This window comes from Rana temporaria, chromosome 1 (assembly GCF_905171775.1).
Source record: "Rana temporaria chromosome 1, aRanTem1.1, whole genome shotgun sequence".
NCBI classification, from domain to species: Eukaryota; Metazoa; Chordata; class Amphibia; order Anura; family Ranidae; genus Rana; species Rana temporaria.
The window spans coordinates 224,944,895-224,955,450 of NC_053489.1; the positions used below are offsets into that span (position 1 = coordinate 224,944,895).

Here is a 10,556-nt window from a genome sequence, read left to right on the forward strand (position 1 = left end):
ACGCCAGGATGTTGTGGGATTTGATCAGACCTGAAGCCCCCTATAGATGACTGATATACTCTTGGACTCGCTAGCTGGTCTTTGGTAAAATTGGGCTATCTTTATCGGAAGAAAGGTGAGGGTCTTGGGCGACTTTTTGAACCACTGGGATACCAGTAGATAATTGAACTTCTCAGTGGCTGGTAGGTCAAACCTCTGCTGAATAGTTTAAAACTCTTCCATACAGGAATCTGTAAGCATATCTTCAAGGTAATATATACCTTTTTCCTCCCAAAGTGTGAGGTTTAAATCAGGAATTAAATTTTGAATGGCAATTATGGGTAAATTGAGCGGGAGGGTAGGGCCCGTCCAGCCACTGGCCGTGCAAAGATGAGACCAGGCTCTCAAAGAAGCCAAAATAAGTGGGTTCGAAGCTCTTGCCCAGAGACCCTCGGAAGCGAGCTGTCAACAGAAAGTCCTTGAGATTCCCCCTCGGTACCTGCGCCCCCTCTAAGTCCTTCCATAACGTTCTGGATGTGGAGTCAATCCAGTGGCTAAGCTGTCCTAGGATTGAAGCAAAGTAGTAATCCTGCAAATGCACGTGGCCTATACCTCCCGCCGATCTATGTTTAACAATTCCACCAAAGGCGCACCTAGCCTTTTTCCCTTGCCATAAAAAACTATTTAAGATGGACTGAAGGGACTTAAAATAGACACTGGGCAGCGGTATGGGAAGGGTCCTAAAAATATAAAGAAGTTGCGGCAAAATTTGCATTTTGAAAGCCGCCAACCTTCCCAACCAGGAGAGTTCGGAAAGGGCTAATTTTTGTAATCTGGATCTAAAGGAGCTCAGGAAGGGGGTGTAATTTGCGGCAATTAAATCATCAGGGTTAGAAGTCAAAGTAATACCTAGGTAGGTTATGCCCTCCTCCCTCCATATATAGGGAAATGTCTCCTGTAATCGTGATTTCACCTCATCCTCCACCCCTAAATTCAACACATGGGATTTTGTCTCATTTACCTTGTAATAAGAGACTGCTGAAAAGGAATGCAACGCTGTGTGGACTGACGCTAAGGATTTGTCAGCTTTTGTCAAAATCAAAATGATGTCATCAGCGAAAAGACTTATGACATGATTTTTGGTGCCAACAATGAGACCTTCAATCTGGGGGTGTGACCTAATGTATGCAGCGAGAGGCTCCAACACTAAGTTAAAGATGAGTGGGGAGAGAGGACACCCCTGACGTGTCCCATTAGATATCACAAACGGAGTGGATAAAGCACCCGCTATGTATACTTGGGCCGTCGTTTGTGTGTACAATGCCATGATAGCCGAGAAGACCCAACCCTCAAAACCGAACCTGCCCAAGACCTCCCCCAAAAATCCCCAATGGACTCTGTCGAACGCCTTCTCTGCATCCAGAGACAGGAGCAGAGAAGGCGTTTCCCTACGCTTAGCTATGTGAATTAAATTGACTAGTCTCCTAGTGGCGTCAGCGGTCTGTCTCCCCCTAGTAAAACCCGATTGGTCCATGTCTATAATGTCCGGTAATATGTCCACCAATCTCGTGGCCAATAGTTTAGCATATATTTTGACATCGCTGTTTAACAGCGATATCGGCCTGAAGTTCTGCGGAACATCTGGAGACTTCCCTGGTTTAGGTAGGGCTATGATAGTTGCTTTGAGCATTTCCCTAGGAAATGAGGAAGACGCAGCAGCATAGCCAAAGACTGTAGTAAGAAGTGGGCAAAGGATGCCCTGAAATGGATGTTCTATAGTATTCTCCGGTGAAGCCGTCGGGCCCCGGAGATTTGTTAAGCGGTAGTGATTGGATAACTTTTTGCACTTCACACTCGGAGATGGGAGAATTGAGACGTTCCAGGTGGACCTGTGTGAGCCTGGGAAGAGCAATGCTATCAAGAAACGCATTAATAGCTTCTTCCGTCGGCTGTGGAGTAGTATGGTCTTCTTTAAGATTATACAGCGAGCTGTAATAATTACTAAAGGCGCCTGCTATCGCCTGGGGGTGAATTTGTTTTCCCCCAGATTTGGGGTGGTAAACGTGTGGGATTTGAGATTTGATTCTATGGCCTTTTAGTTTACTGGCCAAGAGTTTCCCTGCCTTATTGCCACTTGTGTAATAGGCTAACTTTAACCTCCTGGAAGCCCTCTCAAAATCCTCAAGGAACTTGAGCCTAAGTTCCGTGCGAAGACAAGCTATTTGGTTGGATAATATAGTGGACGGTTTGATCATATTTTGTCTGTCTAAGGCATCAATTTGGGAAATAAGTTGCACGGTCTGCTGCTGCCTTTCCCTCTTGAGTCTCGCTCCCAACTGTATCATTATACCCCTCACAAACGCCTTATGGGCGTTCCACAAGACAAATGTATCTTCCACCGACCCCTGATTCAATTTAAGAAATTCTACCAGCTTCTGTTTAAGGTAAGACCTGGACGGACCTTCCCTGAGCAGGTAGGGATTAGCCCTCCACAAGTAAGTGGGCCTAAAAAGGGAAGGATTTCCCACAACGAGTTTAACTGAGGCATGGTCCGACCAGGTGATACCATTAATTGCTACAGAGGTACATTTAAATAACAATGGCCTATCAACCAGGAAAAGATCGATTCTACTGTAAGAACCATGCGGGTTAGAGAAGAGCGTATAATCCCTATCGTTGGCGTTTAGGCATCTCCACAAGTCATACAATTCATATGCCTGTAGGGAAGATTTCAAAGAAGGTGGGAGTCTCTTAAGAGTGAAGGTCATGTCCACTGAAGGGTCTGGTGTGATGTTAAAATCACCGCACATCACTAGCAGACCTCTCTGTACTGCCTTTATTTTCTTCATGAGTCTGTGGAAAAAGTTAAGTTGCCTGACATTTGGGGCGTATATATTTACCACAGTGTATGTGATTGAGTTTATATCGCACACCAAAATGATATAACGACCTTGGGGATCAGAAATGTGGTCGTGTAACCGCTACCATCACCCCTTTCTTCTTGGCGTCAGCATTGGCAAACGTTCGGAAACTGAGGGTGCGAACATCTAGGGTGCAAGTGCTGAATGAAGTGTGTTTCTTGGACGCACAAGATATCACATTTTTGCTGCAAAACATCTTTCCAGAGGGACCTCCGTTTAGCCGGGTGGTTGAGGCCTTTAGCATTCAAAGTGAGAAAGGTTATCGCCATATGTGCACTACAAGTGTATGCTGGTAAAAGAGGGGATGCAGGGCAACACTCACATAAGAGGGTAGTTTGGTTCCCGAAAGCAAGGCCGCCGGTCTCCATCCAGATTCCGTAGGCCTTGCAGGCAGTCTTCCCCGCGGGAGCTGTGCAGAGGTAGGCATCGCTGCAAGGGCAATCAGAAGGGCAAAAAACAACAGTCTAAACAAGAAAAATAAAACAGTGAAACATTGGCTTCTGGCCATGGAGAAGAAAAATAAAACAAAACAAAAGGGTGCAATATTCAATCGCTCAGTAGGTAAATGGGGTGTAAAGAACTTGGAGCAGAGAGGTGTTTCTCTCCAGCGGGAGGTATTGCAAAGAGAAGGCCCTATCCAGATCAATTTTGATATCGAGCATTCCTGTGGTCAACCGTACGCCATTCTTGCTCCACACCCCCAACGTTGTTTTTGTGGTGCGGTGGCGGTTGTGGTTCAGGGACGATCCCCCAGGACTGCAGTAGGGCCAAGCCCTTCGCCATGGATTCTATCACATAGACCTTGTCGTCCTTTGTGACAATTAATTTTGTCGGGAAGCCCCATTTATAGTTCAATTTGTGATTCCTCAGTGCTTTAGTAATCGTGACAAGGTTTCTACGTTTCTGTAGTGTATATTGTGACAAGTCAGCATAAAATTGTAGATTAGAGTACGGGGCTGGTACTTCGTCTTTTTGCCGGGAGACTGTCATGAGCCTTTCCTTGTGGTGTGGTAAAAGTGAAGACAGAGTATGACATCTCTTGGAATGGAGTCAGGCAGATAGGCAGGTTTAGGGAGTCTGTGAATTCTATCAACCGTGAAATCAAGTTCAGACAGATCAGGCAGTAAAACTGTAAGTAGCTGGGCCATATAGCCGCGCAGCTCTGGTTGTTTAACAGACTCAGGGATCCCCCTGACCTTGAGATTGTTCCTCCGTGATCTGTCCTCAATTTCTGCCATTTTGGCCTTAAGTATATCAATGTCATCCTCAGCAGATTCATTAGCATCAACTAGGGCATTTATGGTAGAGGCATATTCCCCCATTTTGTTCTCCACGTGGGAGACTCTGTCAGCTACATTGCTCAGGTCAGTGCTGAATCTGTGGACACATGAAACCATGAAACCATGTCCGAGTGCAGAGAACTCCTGAGAGACACCAGCATCTCCTTTAAAAAAGTATCTAGCACTGGCTTATTTGTGGTAGGGAAGAGGTCAATGCAATCTGGCAAGTCTCTGGTGTCATCTCCTGAGTCTATAGGGGAGCTTACCTCCGTTGCTGTGCCTGTGGCATCCGATCGAAATCTCGCCTTCTCAGGGCTGCTCGATGAGGGAGTAGCAGGAGGAGAGTGGAGGCGTTTTGCTCCCTTCCCCGGCTGATGTGGGTGCTGAGATGGAGGCTGGAAGGCCCTGGGTTGTGGCGTGGAAGACGCGCTGGCGCCATCTTGTTTGGCCTCGAGGGAGAAAAACTCTGTCAGCTTGGTAGGACGACTCCCGTCCTTTTTGCGCCTCGTCACCGCCGCTTGCCCGGGTCCTTAGGCAGTAGTACGCCCGATTTGTGAGATAGAGTGCTCGCTGTATGGGCTGCTGTGTGCTGCTGTATCGCCAGCTGGAACCGGAGGTCAGCTACAGTGCGTCCATCTCGGTCTCCGGCTGGCTCCGCCCCCCCTGTCCCATTTATTTCTATTGCACCGTGTTTACTATACTCCTAAAAAAATGTTTGAATTAGGCTGGAACCAGAGCGATGAATGCCCCAGATGTAAGGCAACAGGGGACCTTATTCACATGGTCTGGAGGTGCCCCAACTTTTTAGATATTGGATAGAAGTAATAAATAAGCTCAATAAAATCTTTAAGACCTCTTTAGAACCAGAGGCTTAAACTTGCCTTTTAGGGTGTATGGAGGACTCTAGAGTTCCACCAGGAGCCCTGGAAGGTGTGTTGAGGTGCCTTTTTTAAGCACAAAAGCTAATAGCACAGAGATGGCAAGCTCATGCCCCCCCTTCTGTAAAAAAACTGGGCCGAAACCATCAATGCAATGATCTGGAGTGAGAGGGTGGCTTTTATTAAGCAAGGTAACTATAAAAGATTCAAAAGAGTGGGGGGGCCCTGGTTGGGAGAAATGGGATACCCCCTATAGAGGCTAACTCCCTCTGTGGTCTGGACTCCTCCCTTCCCAGGAATTGGAAATCCTCCCTATAACTAGTAATTCATAACAATGAGGGTTGGATTTTCCAATGCTTGGCTTTTTTTTCTTGATCTCCTCCTTTCTCGTTTTCTTTTTTAATTTCCTCTCCTTATAAATGCACTAATAGTTGTTCAGACTAAGGTATTTGTTCCTACCTGGGACAACATAAACAGATGCATAATATTTGTGCGGGGTGGGTAGGGAAGAAGGGGGGGTGGTGGAGGGAGGGCTGGGATAAGTGAACCCATTGTATGTACACAATCAACTGTCTGTAGTTATATATCTGGCATATATATTTTATATACCTTGAAAGAAAACTTGTTTTGACAAATATTGGAAAATAATAAAGAAAAATTTAAGAATGTTACTGATAATCTAAAACCATTCACTAAAATTGAGATTTAAACGCAGAAACTTCAAACTTTACAAAGAAAGAGGTGCTGATGCTTTCACATTTGTTTCTGAGCTTGAATTTGTAACTGTGTATGCAGATAGCGGAGCAATCATCATTACAAGTTTAGGATCACACTGTTTGAAGGACAAACAAATAATTTAACTAGCTACAGCCCAAGCAGCCTCTTTTGTAAAACAAATAAAACTGCATTAGGTAGGGTCTCTAGACTCTCTACAAGTCCATGAAGTTATATCATCAAAGATTCAACTTTGCAATAAACTGGCATTGTCTTCTAAAGCTGGACATGACAAGGGTATCTTTAGAATGTTTAGTTTATTAGAAAGTAAATCAATAACAGAAACAGGTGACCAAGGTTTCTTATAAATTTTAATTGCAAATTTTAGTCCATTGCGTGTACCTAAATAGGTGCAGTGTTAGGGAATAATGCTGAACAAGTGCAGGCATTTTTGGTAATTATCTTTTGTAGTTGATGCATATAAAGTAATGCTAATCGATGTAAACTGACATCAAGACTTCATTTGCAAAAGTTTATTTTTCCTCAGCATACAGATGCATAATTAAGGTAATGGTAAAAACTGGTGTATTAGTTAAAGGACTTGTAAAGGAAAAAAAATAATCCCCTAAATAGCTTCCTTTACCTTAGTGCAGTCCTCCTTCACTACCTCATCCTTCGATTTTGCTTTTAAATGTCCTTATTTCTTCTGAGAAATGCTCACTTCCTGTTCTTCTGTTTGTAACTCCACACAGTAATGCAAGGCTTTCTCTCTGGTGTGGAGTGTCATGCTCGCCCCCTCCCTTGTACAAAAGCACGGTTTTCTCGGCCAGAAACAGCAAGAAAACTGCTGGCAGAGCTTTCTTGCCAAGTAAACCGTGCATGTGTACGAGGCTTTGAGGTTTCTCGTCGAGAAAACTGCCCAGGATCTTGACGGGAAAAATAGAGAACCTGCTCTCTATTTTCTCGTTGTGATTCTCGGCAGTGTTTTCCTGCCGAGCGTGTGTATACTTACCTGCCTCCATGGAAACCTGTGCATGCTCTAAATGACTTTGACGCATGCGTGGTCGCTTCCAAGGCATAGGTATCAGTGAAGGCAGATGGCAGCGACAGCATTGAATGTGACGAGCGCATGCTCATTGTAGTCGATGACGTCACTGCGTTTGTGCCATTTAAAAGAACGGTGGTTCTTTTGAATCGTACGTGTGTACACTCGGCCGGCAAGAAAATCTTGCCAGGAATCTCGTCAGGAAATCCCGACGAGAGTCCCGGCCGTGTGTACAGGGCTAAACATTCAGAAATCTATTTTATTGTGTCAGGTTGACGCAGTAGCTTCTCAAGGGGTGTTATTTTTAGTGGTGTGGTTAACAAACCAAATTGTATTCTACTAACATGGTGTAACTTATAACAGTAAAACAAGTAAGTAGCGGAAGGCTAAATTATTCTTGAAGCTGTCGGAATAGAAGTCGAAAATATATGAATAGTTATTATTGGAAATCATGAGGTATGACTTGTTAGCAACTCTGATGTCCAAAGTTGCAGGAAAAGTTGCACACGTGTGAAAGGGGCCTTAGGAGTTACAGTGCAAATTTGGAAGGTTGCAAGTGGTCTTTAGTTGCACAAAGTCTAATATTTAACACTTTTACTGCTGGTGTTTACCCATAGTAGTCTCTTTTAAATCTCCATATCTTGATGATATAAATATTCTTGGACAATTAAAGCAAGGTAAGAATTTAAATCTAGAGTCGCATATATAGAATTGTGACTTTAATTTCATACAGTTGAGTGTTGTAAGCATTTAATGCGCTTTAGTAGAATGCTGTTTGCAAGAGCAATTACAGAATTAGTACAATCGTCTATCTTACTACAGTTTAATGTGGAACTTTAGGCTAAATACACAATTGGAATACATATACAGTGCATTTATGTTTTTGATTGCCAAGGGATTATTACTCTCATCTCTGCCAGTCAGCAAGACACTTCCTAGCTTTGATGGGATGGGATTGAACTAGAGACTAGTGGGTTGGGCTTTAAAGGCACACGATACAAATAATATAGAAAACTAGAAAAAATTTATTATGGATACAGAAATATCATAAAAACAGTTATAAATAAAAAATCACAAAGTGAAATTAAATTAACAACTGGTTTCACACACACGGTTCACATTCATTGTATGATTCTAACATAGAAAGCTTAAAATAAAAAGCATAATTATAAAAAATGTTATATCACAAGTGACCAGATGGTTATCCAGAGGAACAGGAGGGTTTGCTCGACATGTTGCACGCTTTTAGGATTAGCGCTTCCTCAGGAGCATAGATATCTCATTCTAATGAAACATATACAAGAAACAACATCAGTCTACAGGTATATGTACAACGAAAATTACGAAATTTAAAAAAAATAAAAAATAAAAATGATTACATCAACAATACATATAGATATCCAACATGCAACATGGGTTGCATCATAAACAGCTAAATAAAGAATTGTAAATGTATTGTCTTAAAGCATCAATGTGTAACAGAGCAACAAAATAAGAGCAACCCATGAGACTCCCATAGGAAAGGAGGAGGAATTCCATGAAAGAAGGGAAAGAAAGAGAGGGAGATTAGAACAAGGAAAGGGGGAGGAAGAAAGGTATCATATCATATGGAGATTCTTATATTGAAGGTATGTGGTACAACATATAAGATAGATATTGGAAAATCCCAGCATTAGCAAAGGACCTAGAAGGGTTACAAATAACTTACAAGGGGTACCCCGCGTTGGTGATAATCAACAAACGGTCTCTTGTTAGCCTATCGTTGGTTGTAATTCACAGAGAAATTTTACTTCAACCAGTTAGGGGAGTATTATCTGTGGATAGTATTATGAAAGTATAAATAATAATTTCCAATATGCCAATATCAAATCAAATAATTTCGTAGAACCAGAACCAGGGAATTAAGGTTACAAAAAAAGAGAAATAAAGAGAGGCTTACCATAAAGATGCAAAACAAAGTTGCATGCGGTGGTATGGCAGTCAATTGCTGGTAAGCAATGAACAATGAACCTAGTCCAGGGATATATTCACACACTCAGCTAGTACATACAGTGCAGTAGACCGGACATAAATGAGCAGATGGGTAAATCTGCCTAAACGATCGCCAACCTAGATGGCCTTAATCCATATACATGGAAAGGATAATAGGTAATGGCAATAGAGTCCTATAGATACAAAATGGCAAGAATAAAAATTAGAGTAATATATAAAAGGGCTGTAAATCTGTAGCAAAGTAATTGCCACAGCTTGTAGATATGCTAAGACTGTCTTACCTTAGTGTTCCAAAAGAGTGTATAGCTGAGTGTATCCCTGGTATTGAGGTGACGCCAGTACAGTGAGTGGCAAGTCACCTGTTCTATATATAGTCCCCTTGGAATGGGGCTGATAATAGGCGAAGTGGAAGGATCACCACGTGCACCTCGGTGTCTACGTCGCAATAGCGGCGACGTCATCCACGCTTGCCTGGCGTATAACGATGCAGCTGTGTGTGTGCGCGGGACCCTGGCTGACTAATCAGTCAGACTTGTAAGGGGTGCGCGCACACGCTTGCATCGTGCGTGTGTACAGGAAGCCTAACGTGATGCCTCCTCCCTGAGTAGGGGAGTGACAAAGGCGGGGACATACGAGACGTGGGATCCTCCCACCAACAATGCGTGCGTCCGCACAGCGTTTATAGAGACAATGACAAGTCAGGTCGGGACCCACGTGAGCAGAGGCTAGTAAGCCAATACACACGGGGGAAGGGCGAGACCAGTAACCATCCGGCACGCTTCCCTGTGTAGGATTATACCTAATATAATAAGAGGAAAGATCAGGGTAAGGAATCCCTGTTGAAGGAAAAGGGTTTAGAGCAGCATTGAGAGATAGAGGAGACCTCCACCTTAGGAGATTAGGAGCCAGATGGATGTGAATACCGCACAGCAGTCTCAATGCTCTGCCACACATTGGTGCAAGAAGCCACATAAAAAGTGCAGTCATTCCAACGATATGGGCTTACTGCAAAATATAAATACTTTGAAAAATTTCTCCTGAAGAGGGGATTTAAGTCAGTAGCTTGCATACTGTAAAAACCATGAGGTACATATAGCCCACATTAACTTTAGGAAAAAGACAGAGTTAACAATTGCAAAAGATGATACAGGATAGCATTAATATGCAGTCAAAAAAATGATAAAACTGATCTTCAGTGCTGAAAATCAGTGTCCGGGACATTTTATATGTTTCCCAGATTATGATAGCATTTTTCAACAATTATGAATCTAGGATTTATATATTACATCTATATACTGTAATATAGATCCCAACTACAGAGAAAATATGACTGTACGCACTGGAATGTAAAAACCTGGGAAGAATATTCATTTCCTCAAAGCCTAAAACAAATGATAATTTCTGATCTCAGTCTTTAGTTAAACCCTTAATAATTATAAATCACAAGTATGGTCTGGAAATTACTGTCATATTCTAAAACATATTATAATGATTGCCGATTCATTATTTTTCAAAGTAAGGCTGCAGCACTTCTGTGTGCCATTATTTCTAATGCTTTTTAGGAGAGTTTTTACTGAATCATTCTGGACTTCTAATATTGTGGGTTACAGTGTGAGACAGATATTTCATGTCTTTAACTATAAGCTACTTCAAAAATCACAGGTAATTAAATGCCTTAAATTCTGTTCTACCAATGATTCACCCGATCTGATTCTTAGTGTTAAACTCTTTTACAAATGGGTCTGCA

The 10,556-nt window shown here is 42.6% G+C and overlaps 1 long non-coding RNA gene across 1 annotated transcript; it reads right to left on the reverse strand.

Annotated features, from left to right (window-relative positions):
• Positions 1 to 7,521: 7,521 nt before the first annotated feature.
• Positions 7,522 to 9,337, reverse strand: LOC120924851. The gene is made up of 4 exons (XR_005746452.1): positions 9,091 to 9,337; positions 8,757 to 8,982; positions 8,526 to 8,631; positions 7,522 to 8,101 (listed from the first exon to the last, which is right to left on the reverse strand). It is a non-coding gene; the product is annotated as an uncharacterized LOC120924851 (long non-coding RNA).
• Positions 9,338 to 10,556: the final 1,219 nt, after the last annotated feature.